The sequence below is a fragment of the Nasonia vitripennis genome, chromosome 4 (genome assembly GCF_009193385.2).
Source record: "Nasonia vitripennis strain AsymCx chromosome 4, Nvit_psr_1.1, whole genome shotgun sequence".
Classification (NCBI taxonomy): domain Eukaryota; kingdom Metazoa; phylum Arthropoda; class Insecta; order Hymenoptera; family Pteromalidae; genus Nasonia; species Nasonia vitripennis.
Window position 1 is genome coordinate 22,255,179 of NC_045760.1, and position 11,383 is coordinate 22,266,561.

The 11,383-nt window shown below is 47.8% G+C and overlaps 1 protein-coding gene across 2 annotated transcripts in view; it reads left to right on the forward strand.

Moving 5' to 3' along the window:
* Positions 1–11,383, forward strand: part of LOC100679635 — a 123,876-nt gene that overhangs the window by 61,935 nt on the left and 50,558 nt on the right. The gene's annotated exons all lie outside the window — the stretch shown is intronic.

Genomic DNA, 11,383 nt, shown 5'->3' on the forward strand with positions numbered 1-11,383 from the left:
CAGGCCAATGCCTGCTGTTCTTCTTGCGTTTCGACAGCTATGATTCGTGTGTTTGTATATTGTATACCTTCTGCTTATTGTCTTAGCGGTTTGTACATTTTTGGTGCATTATAAGTCTGCGCAATGAATATGGGGAAAATTGTACTCAATCATAAAGTCCAGCCACACATAATACCATCGCGAGAACTGCAATTAAAAGCATTAAACGACCGCGATACGAAGCTGCATGCTTCACAGGCCAGAAATCAGGCGTGCGGCTCTGCTTACCTTCACCCTGTTTACTAATAACTATAATTCAAAATAATCGCCGCCCTCGGAGTAACGCACGAGGCGCGCAGTAAAAAAGAGAGCTTAACATTTGTATGTGCTCTCTATTTGCATGGTACGCGACAGTGTGTACGCGAAAATCGCATCGCTGGAGCTGAAGAGGAAAAACTATGAATTTATAAATCATGCATCCAATTAGAGCTCGCTCCCAGTGCGCGCGCACTGCGCAGCGGAAGCATATTTCAAATACCGCGTGAGCGACATTTCATTTGCGTCGGTAAAAATGACTGTCGCGCGCCGGGCCATAACTCGCTCTTTTCGTCATAAGATGTCTGAGTTTAGGTCGGCCGGTGCTTTACTCGACGCTACCGCCGGGCCGTAAAATTCAGAACCGGACAATGACATAAATTAGATTAGGTCGCCGCCGCACCGAGCACAACAAGCCGATTTGCAAAATGCGCCGCGCACTCGACTGCGCGAAACTTTCGATTGTCGTGTAGTTATGGTCGAGTTTTGACGGAGAAAAAATTGAAAATTACTGTTGGTCGCGAATGTTCCGTTTGATGCGGAGATATACCGCTCGTTAGACTGGGCTCTGCAATCGAAAGTGATAAATCTTATACGTTTTATTCTCGACTCTTGTGTGATATTAAACTTCGGATACGTTGTTATTTTGCGCGCCGTGTGAAAAATCTTTTGTAAATTAACTGCATTGAATGTGTGGAGAATACGTACAAACACTATTATTGCATTGAACGCTAAGCGGTACACATATCGCATTAAATACTACAAAAATCAGTGTATGTATAGGGAAATTACAGAGCACTATACTTTTATCGATACATTCGATGTGGTGATTCTTGAAGAACTTCTCATTGACTATAGTAACAAGTGGATCGGTATTCCTCTCTTAAAAAAATGATGGACTTGGTTGTGAAGCCTTTAATACGTGATTCTGATTGGTTGCTATGGTCGGTTGCCTAGGTAACAGATGAGAACCCGCACGCTTTAAATTCATAACCCTCATAACAGTCATAACCCTGTAGAAATTTTTCAGGTGTTTAAAATAAAATGAAATGAGGTTAAATAGTATGAAATCTGAATAGCGGATTCAGAAAAAAATATATGCAATATTACCAACAAGAAATCTTGATAAATTAATCATTACCAAAAGTGTAGTATTGAAACATGTGCATTGAAAAGTATCACCCTAACCCTATTTGAAGTAGGTAATAATGTGTGTGTGTATGTTATTTCGTTTTTTTTTTAAATATAAGTGAGAAGTGCAATTAAAAGAATAAAAAGTATAAAGATATATTGTGTCTCCGTGCCCAAAGTCGCCCACGGTGAGGTTTAAGAAGTGAATTTAAAGAAAAGTTCAGTATCCGAGTCAGTGAATTTGAGTTTATCACTACAATGCCCTTTAAATTTTAAAATATGTAATCTAGATAATTGAACTGTTTTCATTCATATTTTCACACCAACGGCAATGTGAATTTTTTAATTTAGCGGCTCACATTTTGCTTATAGACAGTCACGCAGTAACTACTATCTCTAGCACATTGTATTTCCGGTTTCCAGTGTATTTTTACCTGGAGAAAATGATAAATATTTTGGCTTTTTTGTCAAGGCATTAATGAGAATATTTACTTTTAATAGTTGTGAGAGATTTTTCCATTGCATTGCATTTGCTCTCATTTAAAAACTATTTTCTAGAGAGCTCATTTTTTGCATATATATTTCTGTTTTGGTTGTGAAAATATTTAAAGTTGAATTGACCTTAACTGAAATACTTTTGATTTCGACTTCAACACCCATGATAATTATTTAGTCGTATAAGTTATTCACATCAGTGTCGGAATCGAAATAAAAAGTATTTCAGTTAAGGTTAATTGAACTTTGTATATTGTTTCATTGACACAAAATAAATCTATATGTAAAATATGAGCTCTCTAGACCCGTTAGTTTTCGAATGAGAGCAAATGCAAAAATAGAGAAATAGGCATCGATCTCAAAATCTCTCACGACTGTTAAGAGTTAAAATTCTTATTAATGTCTTGACAAGAAAGGCAAAATATTTATCACTTTCTTCATGTAAAAATACACTGAAAACCAAAAATACAATGTGCTAGAGATAGTATTTACTGCGTAATTGCCTATAAGCAAAATGTGACCCGCCAAATTAAAAAATTCACATGTGCCTCAATGTGAAAATATGAATGAAAACAGTTAAATTAAAATCATCTGGATTACATGTTTTTATAGGTAGCATATCAAGTATCTGTGTAAAATTTCAATTGCCTAGCTTTTTTACAATGCAAATGAATAGGGTTGTAATAATAGGCTTATACTCACTGACTCTTCTACTGAACTTTTCTTCAAATTCACTTCTCAGACCTTAACGACAACGACTTTGGGCGTTGTTAATATATTTATATTAAAAGTATTACAGAATATGGTAACATATGGTAGGTAATATGGTAAAAATATTAGCAGAAATTAGTGTACCCAAAACTTATGTTGTTTTTTCTACCAGGGTTATTAGACATAGATAGAATAAGGAGCGCGCGAAGCGCGCCTTCATTCCTAGTCTAGATAAAAAGTATACATAAACGCAGGACGAAACGTTGAAACAGTAGAACAAGATTAGCAAGCCGGCGTCTGCGAGCCGCGCACTTCCTCTTCCTGCGAGTCGCGTCACATCGTGTCACCTCGGCGCACCATACACGCGCATGAGATAGGATCTCCGCGGAAAAGGCAGCAAAACGCGCAAGGCATTCGCTACTGCTACGCCCACGCGCGCCTCTGCTCGCGCTTGTATAGACGCGGGCGAAAATCCGTGGGTCGATCGCCTCTCGTACGCGCGCGCATACATTCGCATAATGAGACTCTTGGCATCGGCCGAAGGACGCGGGCCGCGTATCTTATTATCGAGCGCGCTGTGACGACGAGCAAATTTCGCAATCGCACACATGCGCGCGTGTTAGCGTCCGGGGCGAGAAAGACGAGGAAAAAGAATCGCGGATTTGTGGGCATAGGATTGCGCAACGCGGCTGCAGCCAGGCAAATTAGTACGCTTGAAAAGATAATTAAGAGGAGCCGCTAATGGGCTTTCGCAATGTTTAAACGTTATTTTTGCGCGGCTTTTGTAATGTTGGAGGTGTCGCTTTGAGGTTTTTTTATCGGGGTCTCTCTCTCTTTTTCTCTCTCTCTCTCTCTCTCTCTCTCTCTCTCTCTCTCTCTGTGCAGCGCGAGCAGCGTTAACGGTCACACCTTTTTGTGCGCCGCCGCGGCTAGAGAATGAAAATAGGCAGTAACTTGTAATTTATCTCTAGCTTTACAGTGTACTCCGCGACGCGGGCTGGCCTTAGAGTCGCAGTGCGAACAAAGTTGAATAACTATGTTTACGCTTATGCTAATGGAAAATGTATGTATGGCCAGCAACTCATTTTCGCGCAATCGTCTATCCGTTACAAGGTCGAGCCGCCGATTCCTACGATACTGCGACCATGATATTAAAGGGCACATTCCGCGTAGGCCAATTATGTGTAAGAAAACATCGGGAATTTTCCCTTTGATCTTTCTCCTGTCTCGGAGAGGTCAATGCTGCGCTCTCAATCCCCGGGCAAAAAGTGCCGCAGAGTCCATTCATCGAAGTCACTCGCTCTGGAGCCCTGCACGGTGTACGCTCGATCTGGTCCCTCGATAAAGAAGAGATCTCGGCCGAGATAAGACGTAGCCACACACGAGCATACATATTCGCCGCGGAGATGCGCGCGCACACGTACATACGCGAATCCACATAACCGATTGAAAATCGCGCTCGCACGTGTAAGCTGTCAGTTACATAAGCGCGGTAACATCCACTCGACTACTCTCTCTCTCTCTCTCTCTCTCTCTCTCTCTCTCTCTCTCTCTCTCTCTCTCGAAAGAGAGAGAGAGAGATAAATAGAAAGAGCGCGATTCATAAATATCCGAGGGACTCGCCTCTGCAATCTGCATCTTTGCGTGAACGCGCGCGCGCACGCGCGTTAACAAATCGCCGATCAAGTTTTATCGATCGAAGCCGGGGCGGTGCTGCGACGTTATGGCCACGCGCGCGGCTTGCCGCAACAACAATATGACCTGCAACATGGGAATGGATTATTCTTTCGAGCTCCTGATGCTTGCATCTGAGCGCGCGCGTTTCTTACGAAAGACCTCACACTCCCATCTGCCGTTGCCGCTTTTCCCGGTCGAGCTCTCGGCGCTCTGATGTGCTCGGTTTTTGCAGCGCACACACGCACTCCGTCCGCAAGACTGATTACACTCGCAAGCTTATTGGGAGACGACAAAGTCTCGTAGAGGACTGGGCTGAAATCAGTCAACGGAAACACTTCTACAGCTTCTACAGACGTTCGATCATTACTGCCTCGGGGTGCCATCGGCCAGCAGCGGAATCCTAAACCCCACCAGTCGCACGTACTTTTCATACGAATCCAAAAAGGTATGCGCGCGCGCGAGCCTGATGAGAGGGGCGGGCGACTCGCGCTCGCAGCACGCGCGCAGGCAAAGAATTTAACGGAGCCAGCTCGTGCACAATGGTCTGCCATAACCTCGCCCAAGCGCTGCATCCGAGTCTGCGCAGCGCCGAGGCGTCAGGTTCACGCCCACGCAGCCTCCGCGGCAAGGCAAGGTGCAGGCTACGCCGGTTGCAGTATCAAGTGTGCGAGAGAGGGAATGGCCTTTTCGAAACGCTGCACTCGCCGCCTCTTCAGCTGTGCGAGCTTTCTTTCCAGCTTGTTTGTTTGCCTTCCCGCTTATACTTGTCGCCGCCGCTTCTCCTCTCGTCCTTTTGTCGCTTGACTCGATGCGGCGTGTACTATAAATGTCTCAATCGCGCCCCCGCCCCAGTGCGATTCATCGTGCATTCTGTTAATAAAAGTGCACGCGTGATATACCGCAAACCGAAGTAATCAAACGAAACGAAAGGGCAGGAAAGCTAACTGGTGCATAAAAGACATCGATACCCGCTGCACGCGCCGGTGTAACGACCGTCCGCAGAATGCGTTTCTCGCATTAAAGTATCGAGTTATTCCTGCGCGCGCGCACGCGTATCGAGCACGACGTCGAGGTGTCCTCGATTGCGCAAGCCTCACGAGCGCCTACTGCTATCTACGGCTGTATACACCGCATACGACGCTCTCAATCACGTCTGTAATTAAGGAAGAAGCGACAGTACATTGTAGTAGTAGCGCTGCGTATCACGCAATGAAACATTGACATTTGCTTCGCGCAGGATACGCTTTTTCTCCGCGTGAATTAACGCGACTGCGCGACGTAAGTATAGTAGCCGTCGCGTTGCGTAACGAGTCGCGCGGTAAAAAACGCGGGGATTATTATTCATAAGGCCACCGCTGTGTTCTCTCTTTATTATCGCGCGCGTATACTGTAGGGAAAAGATTTACGATTGGTTATTGAAGTACGCGTCGAACGTTTTTGAAATGTGTGTATTATCGGTTAGTGTGTTTCTGCGCGCACTGACCAAGTGCCGTATAGGATAGATTCCGAGACTTTCAATGAAATCGCTATTTTTACACCAAGCGATTGTTACAGGCTCTTATCTGGCTGCTCGTATCGAGCAATCGGTCAATCATCGTGTCCTGTCTTATCGCAATTAGTTTTACTCGCTTTTCATCAACTCGTTGGACTTCGCTCGAGTTCATCGCGTTATACAGATTTATTTCCTAACAGCTAGCTCGAAACTACGCTTTTCTAATGTGGCGTAATACGAGCTGGCGCGTTTGCATTTTCTCGTTCCAACGGCAAATTGTTCCTGTATGCGCTAAAGTCGCGGGCTGTCCGTCAGGCTCAATTACGAGTAAATCAGACGCGGTTACATTATCCGCGAGAAGCGTGTGTGCGAGCTTATGCTAATTAAAACACGCTTTCGGAATGATAAGGAGCCCCTAAATAAACCGTGAAAAAATGCAAACAGCGCATAAATTGTACTGCTCGCGAGAGCGGCGCTATACTAAATCAATCAATTTAACGCTTTGTCGAAATAACGCACATATGAAGGCCGCGACGCTCATCGCCGTGTGCGACTCTCGGTCATAAATAATTATAAAAGTCCAGAGGGAGAGAGGCCCGCGTAGAAAAAGAGCTACTCGAGTTTAATTCATCCGGCGAGCGAGTGCCGCTGAATTAATTGCCTCGATTAATAATAATTAATAGGGACGATCGGACGCGCTTCTGCGGCAGTTCCAGCCTTTTTGCTACACATGTATACACAGAGAGGCGGCAGTAGTCTCAACTGCCTCCGATGACTTATTTTTCTCTCGCCGTCAGGCCAAGTGTTCGACTGCTCATGTCGCGCCACGCGAAGGAGAACAAGCGAACCGAGAGCCGCGGCGAGACGAGTCGGCCGGCAAAAACGCTTGTTGAGAGAATGGCAATGGATTGAGAGAAAAAGAAGAGCGATCGCTTTGAGCGAAAATATGTCGGTTTTTTCGCCGAGCTGAGCGATGAAAATAGATGAGTTTGTTGACTTTGCTTTGAAAAATTCGTCCGTTCGTATGCAACTTTATGCAGGTATACCTGTGTTTTTATCGGCCGTTTGTCTGAAAAAAGTAATTGTAGATCTTGCAAAAATCGCTTATGAATATTGAGCCAGTGATCCAAACTGAACTCGTCACGATTCTATTTCAGCGCAAATTATCATTCGGAACGTAAAAAAGACGCTGCTGATCTAATCTCTTCTCCGTAGACTGCAGGCTGGCCTCCTAGCGAAGCCGTTTTTGTAATACAAAATTTGAACCTACTCCCATAAACGCATGCTGCATAAATCTAGTCGCGGGATAAAATCCTCTCGTATAGAAAGTGAAAGACTACATCGCGAGGTGCGCGCGTAGGCTAGAGGCGTAAAAAGGCGCGCGATAAGCGCGAGCCTCAGCTCATCAGGATTAAGGCAACACGTTTTCACGCTATCGGCGCGCGCCCCGTACGGACGTAAGGACGTATAAAACAGCGGCGACTTCCTCCTTCCGACGATACTCATCGCAGAGGGCCGTAATACGCACCGCGCGATTCGCGATTACGCGGCGGAGCGGTCGTTGCGCAATTGCTTGCTCAATGCCAACACCTTGTTGACTTATTATACGGACGCGAGATAAATGAGCCTCACCGCATCGCTCTTTCCGAGAAGCGCCTGATCTATTGGTGGCAGCATCTCTCGGGCTTTCGGGAAAATCGCGATATCTGCATTTTACGATGGCGACAAGTTAATTTTCCGCTGCGAGTGTTTTACGAGGACGTAAAAAACCGCTCGGACGTCGCGTACTTTTTGCGGCAAGCCGCGAGTTCCTGTTTACCTGTCTATTTTTCAATCTCGAAAAAGTCGAGTGCGAAACTTCGTGCAGCGTCTGCATCGTAAAGCAACGAGACTTTTCGAAAGCATCGCGCCGCACATCAAAGATAAAACCTTTTAGGCTATTACTTACAATCAGCATATCTCGCGCGGCAAAAATCGCTCGTTTTACAATGCCATAAAGCGCTATTACATTCCTCTTTTCGAGCGCCCATCGCGCCTATAAAATTCGCATAAAATCGCGAACAATATTTCCCGCAGCTGCAGCGGCAGCGGGAGCTCTCGTCAGCAGCGTATAATAAAATTAGCATGAAATTGCGCTTTGATTTTCAAATTAGATCGGCCGCCGCGTTTTTTTCTTCCCGGCGCGCATAGCGACCCCATATGCGTAAAAGTACACACGCGTCCGTCGAGAAAAAAGGGGCGCGTACCTGTGCATTAGTAGATAGCCGATAATTGAGCGCGTTTTCTATACGATAACTCGCTCGCTCGTGGCGGCGACGACGGCGTTTTTCTCTCCGCGCGCCGCTGCGTCCAAGGACGACTTCATGCTCAGCTGGCCGCGCTCGAGGACGTTTCGGCGGCTAATTAGATCGAGGCTCGGCGCTGCTGCCCAGCGGGTGAATTGTCCGAGCGGAGACTCCCGGAAAGCGCACGCGAGTCGAGCGGAAAAGATTCGATTGAACTCGGCCTTCGATTTGCTCGTCGCTGCAGAGGCAAATGAAAGGACAGAATGCGAGGACTCTTACGCGCCCCGCGCGATTTACAAGCGGTAAACGTCCGACGACTCGCTCGTAACGTCGTTGTGCAAGCGCGCGCGATGTGTTTTTCGCGAAAAGCGCGAACGTTGGTGAAAATCGCTTGCGATCTAGCGGCGTGCACGCGCCACGGCGTTCGTGCTGATCACCGAGTCGAAGGAAGTCTGCATCGCGGCGATTGCGCAAACGCAGCAACGATAACATTGTTATTCGATTACGTTGTTGCGCCGCTTGTAAAACGTCTGCTCGCGCCGATTTGCGCGGAGGAAAAGTGCCGCGCCGCTAAATCCGCTAAGACCCCGTCGAATGCCTTTCACCCACACGCATGCGCGCGCAACAGCGCCGTGTCTCTCGGGAGGCCTATAAATCGTCCTACGAGCTGATAATGCCGGTAAATCATCTCCAAATTAGAATACTCGCGTTACTCGATACTTGGCGGCGCGATAAATAACGACGCCCTCTGGCACGCCGGAAAAATCGCGCGGTCTACTCGCGTACATGGGGTGCGTAATGCGGTCGAAAAGACCCCTATTCCCGTGTAATAGTGCGGCAGAGCGCGCGCTTCATGCGATTTAAAGCGCAGGAGCTTGCGCTATCTGCGCGCGACTAATGGATCCGCGGAGCGGCGCGTTCTCGCTGGCCCCTGTCGCAGATTAATATCCGCGCCGGAGATTAATGGGCCCGTAATCGGGCGAGTAGGCTACTCCCTTCTGCTCGGCAAGTTTACGGCCGCGGTGCATATGTACAAGCGACGCGCATTAATGGAACCAGCCCTTCCGTGCGATACACACCGCGCGCGCGTTCTCACTTCTTTCGCCGGGGCGTGTAAATTAGATCGGAGCTTTTCGCTCGCTCGCCTCGCACCCGGCTAAGTTCTCAGGGTGTATATCTTCGACGCCCGTCGATGCGCTGCTGCCACCGCCGCCGTTCGGCTGTGCAATAGCGAGCTCGGCTTAATATCGCGCACCGCCGAGTGACACCTGCAGGGGAGGCTGCCGCGTGATTTTTCAATCGTCGTTTTCAAGAGTCATTCCTCGCTTCTCCTCCGCGCGAGCTGGAGAGAGTTAAGTGATAGGCGGCGCGTCGTTTATTTTCCTGGAAAATCCTTGCTGCAGGTATTCCGTGTTACTATATGCGTAGCCGGTTGCGCGATCCTGCCGTACTTGAATGATACCGATCAATGCGTTCACGAACAAGCCGACGATAAATTTTCGTTCGCTAATCACTTTTTTCACGCACAACGTCATAAAGCAGAAATTTGTACAATGGGAAAATCATCGTCCGCTCGTTCGTCGCGCATCTTTTATGACCGCATCGTAATGATCCTGGGCGCATGCGCGAAATTGATGGACCGATTTCCCCACCGGCGTGCGTAAATCATCGTTTAATGAAATAAAGATATCAAGCATCTGCTTGGCATCGGCAATTTCTCGTATACTGGACGTTTCAGTAGCTTTTCTAAGAGAGCGCACAATACGCGAGTCGCACGAGGTCACGCGCAGCGTACGAGATTAATTTTCGCAAGGCGATACGCGCTGGAGCGGAAAACAAAAGCTCCATTATAGCCGCTAAGTAAACAGAAAATTATGCACGTAACGAGAGGTCCGCATACGAGCGTGGAGGATAGGGAGGAGAGGGAGTCTCGCGAACCCTTCAATTACACACGCCGCTGCAAACAGACGAGCGGTAGAGAGGGGAGGGAGGGGAGTCGCTGCAGAGACAGAGGCTGCAGTCGCGGGAGATGACGAGCTATATATAGGCGAGAACCGAGATCCCGAGATCGACGCGCTCTCATCAGCGCGCACGCGCGGTAATGACTTTACTACTTTTCCGTCCTTGGGAATCCAAGCGCGCGCGCGCGCGCAGCTCCTTTCTGTTGCGCAGCATCGGCAGCATGTGTGCAGCAAAGTGCATCTCTATATCTCGGCAGCGAGACAAGTGCCGATCTTACGCCGATTCCGCGAATCCCGCTGCCGATGAGCCGCAACTATGCCATTATTATTTTTGCGAGCTTTTAATCGCCGCCTCTACGGCTTTTCTTGCACACGCGCGCGCGTGTGAGCTCTGCTGAGATGTGTGCATCCGCGGAATATTCGCTGCAGTGACGAAATAATCGAAAGCGAGCGCGCAATCTCCGCAGCGATTTCCCACGCAGAGAGCCGCGAGAAGAGGGAATTCCACGCGCGAGAGAGCTAAAAAAGGAGGACTCGAAAACGCGTTCGATTTCAACAGGTTTTTCGCGCCGGCGATAATTCGATGGCAATTGCCATTGTCGAGAGCCTCGTTATGCGTTTCGAGAGAGAGAGAGAGAGAGAGAGAGAGAGAGAGAGAGAGAGAGGCGAAAACGATCGCGCGCGCGAATCATTAGGAGCGCGATGTAATTAAATAATAAACCGCGCACCAGGCTCGACGGGCTGAGAATTAATTTTCCACGCGGCTTGGGCAATAAGGCAATATTATATGCAGCCATATGCGTAACCAGTTTCATCAAAACTCTCGGTAGATTCGTATTTACGAGGTGCCGAGCAAATTCTCATTATGCAAATCTGGTGCGTAAGGACTGTCGCGACTTCCGTACTGCTCGTTCGTCGCCTCTGACGGTGAATAGATTCCGATGCCCAGGCGCTCGCTCTTCTTATTTCGTCTCGGGCCGGCCATTCGTTTCCCGCGATAGCTAAGGAGGCATTATGTGCTCTGAGCCGCGATAAATTTTATTGTTGGTTTGTGTACTGCTACACACTTGACGTGCGTACGTAGGATTACTACACATATTTCAATCAGATCGGACCTGTCACAACAGAGCGCATAATATAATGTGAGAGAGAGAGAGAGAGAGAGAGAGAGAGAGAGACCCGGCGAGCCAGCTCGGCGCTTATTATCTTCGCTCACGATCTCGTACACTGAATTCATTAATCGAACAAATGAGAGAGATCGACGGGTGGGCTTCATATAGATACGCTATTTTTACGTTTGAAGTAAGCGCCGCCGATGATCGCGTTTAACAGGCCCC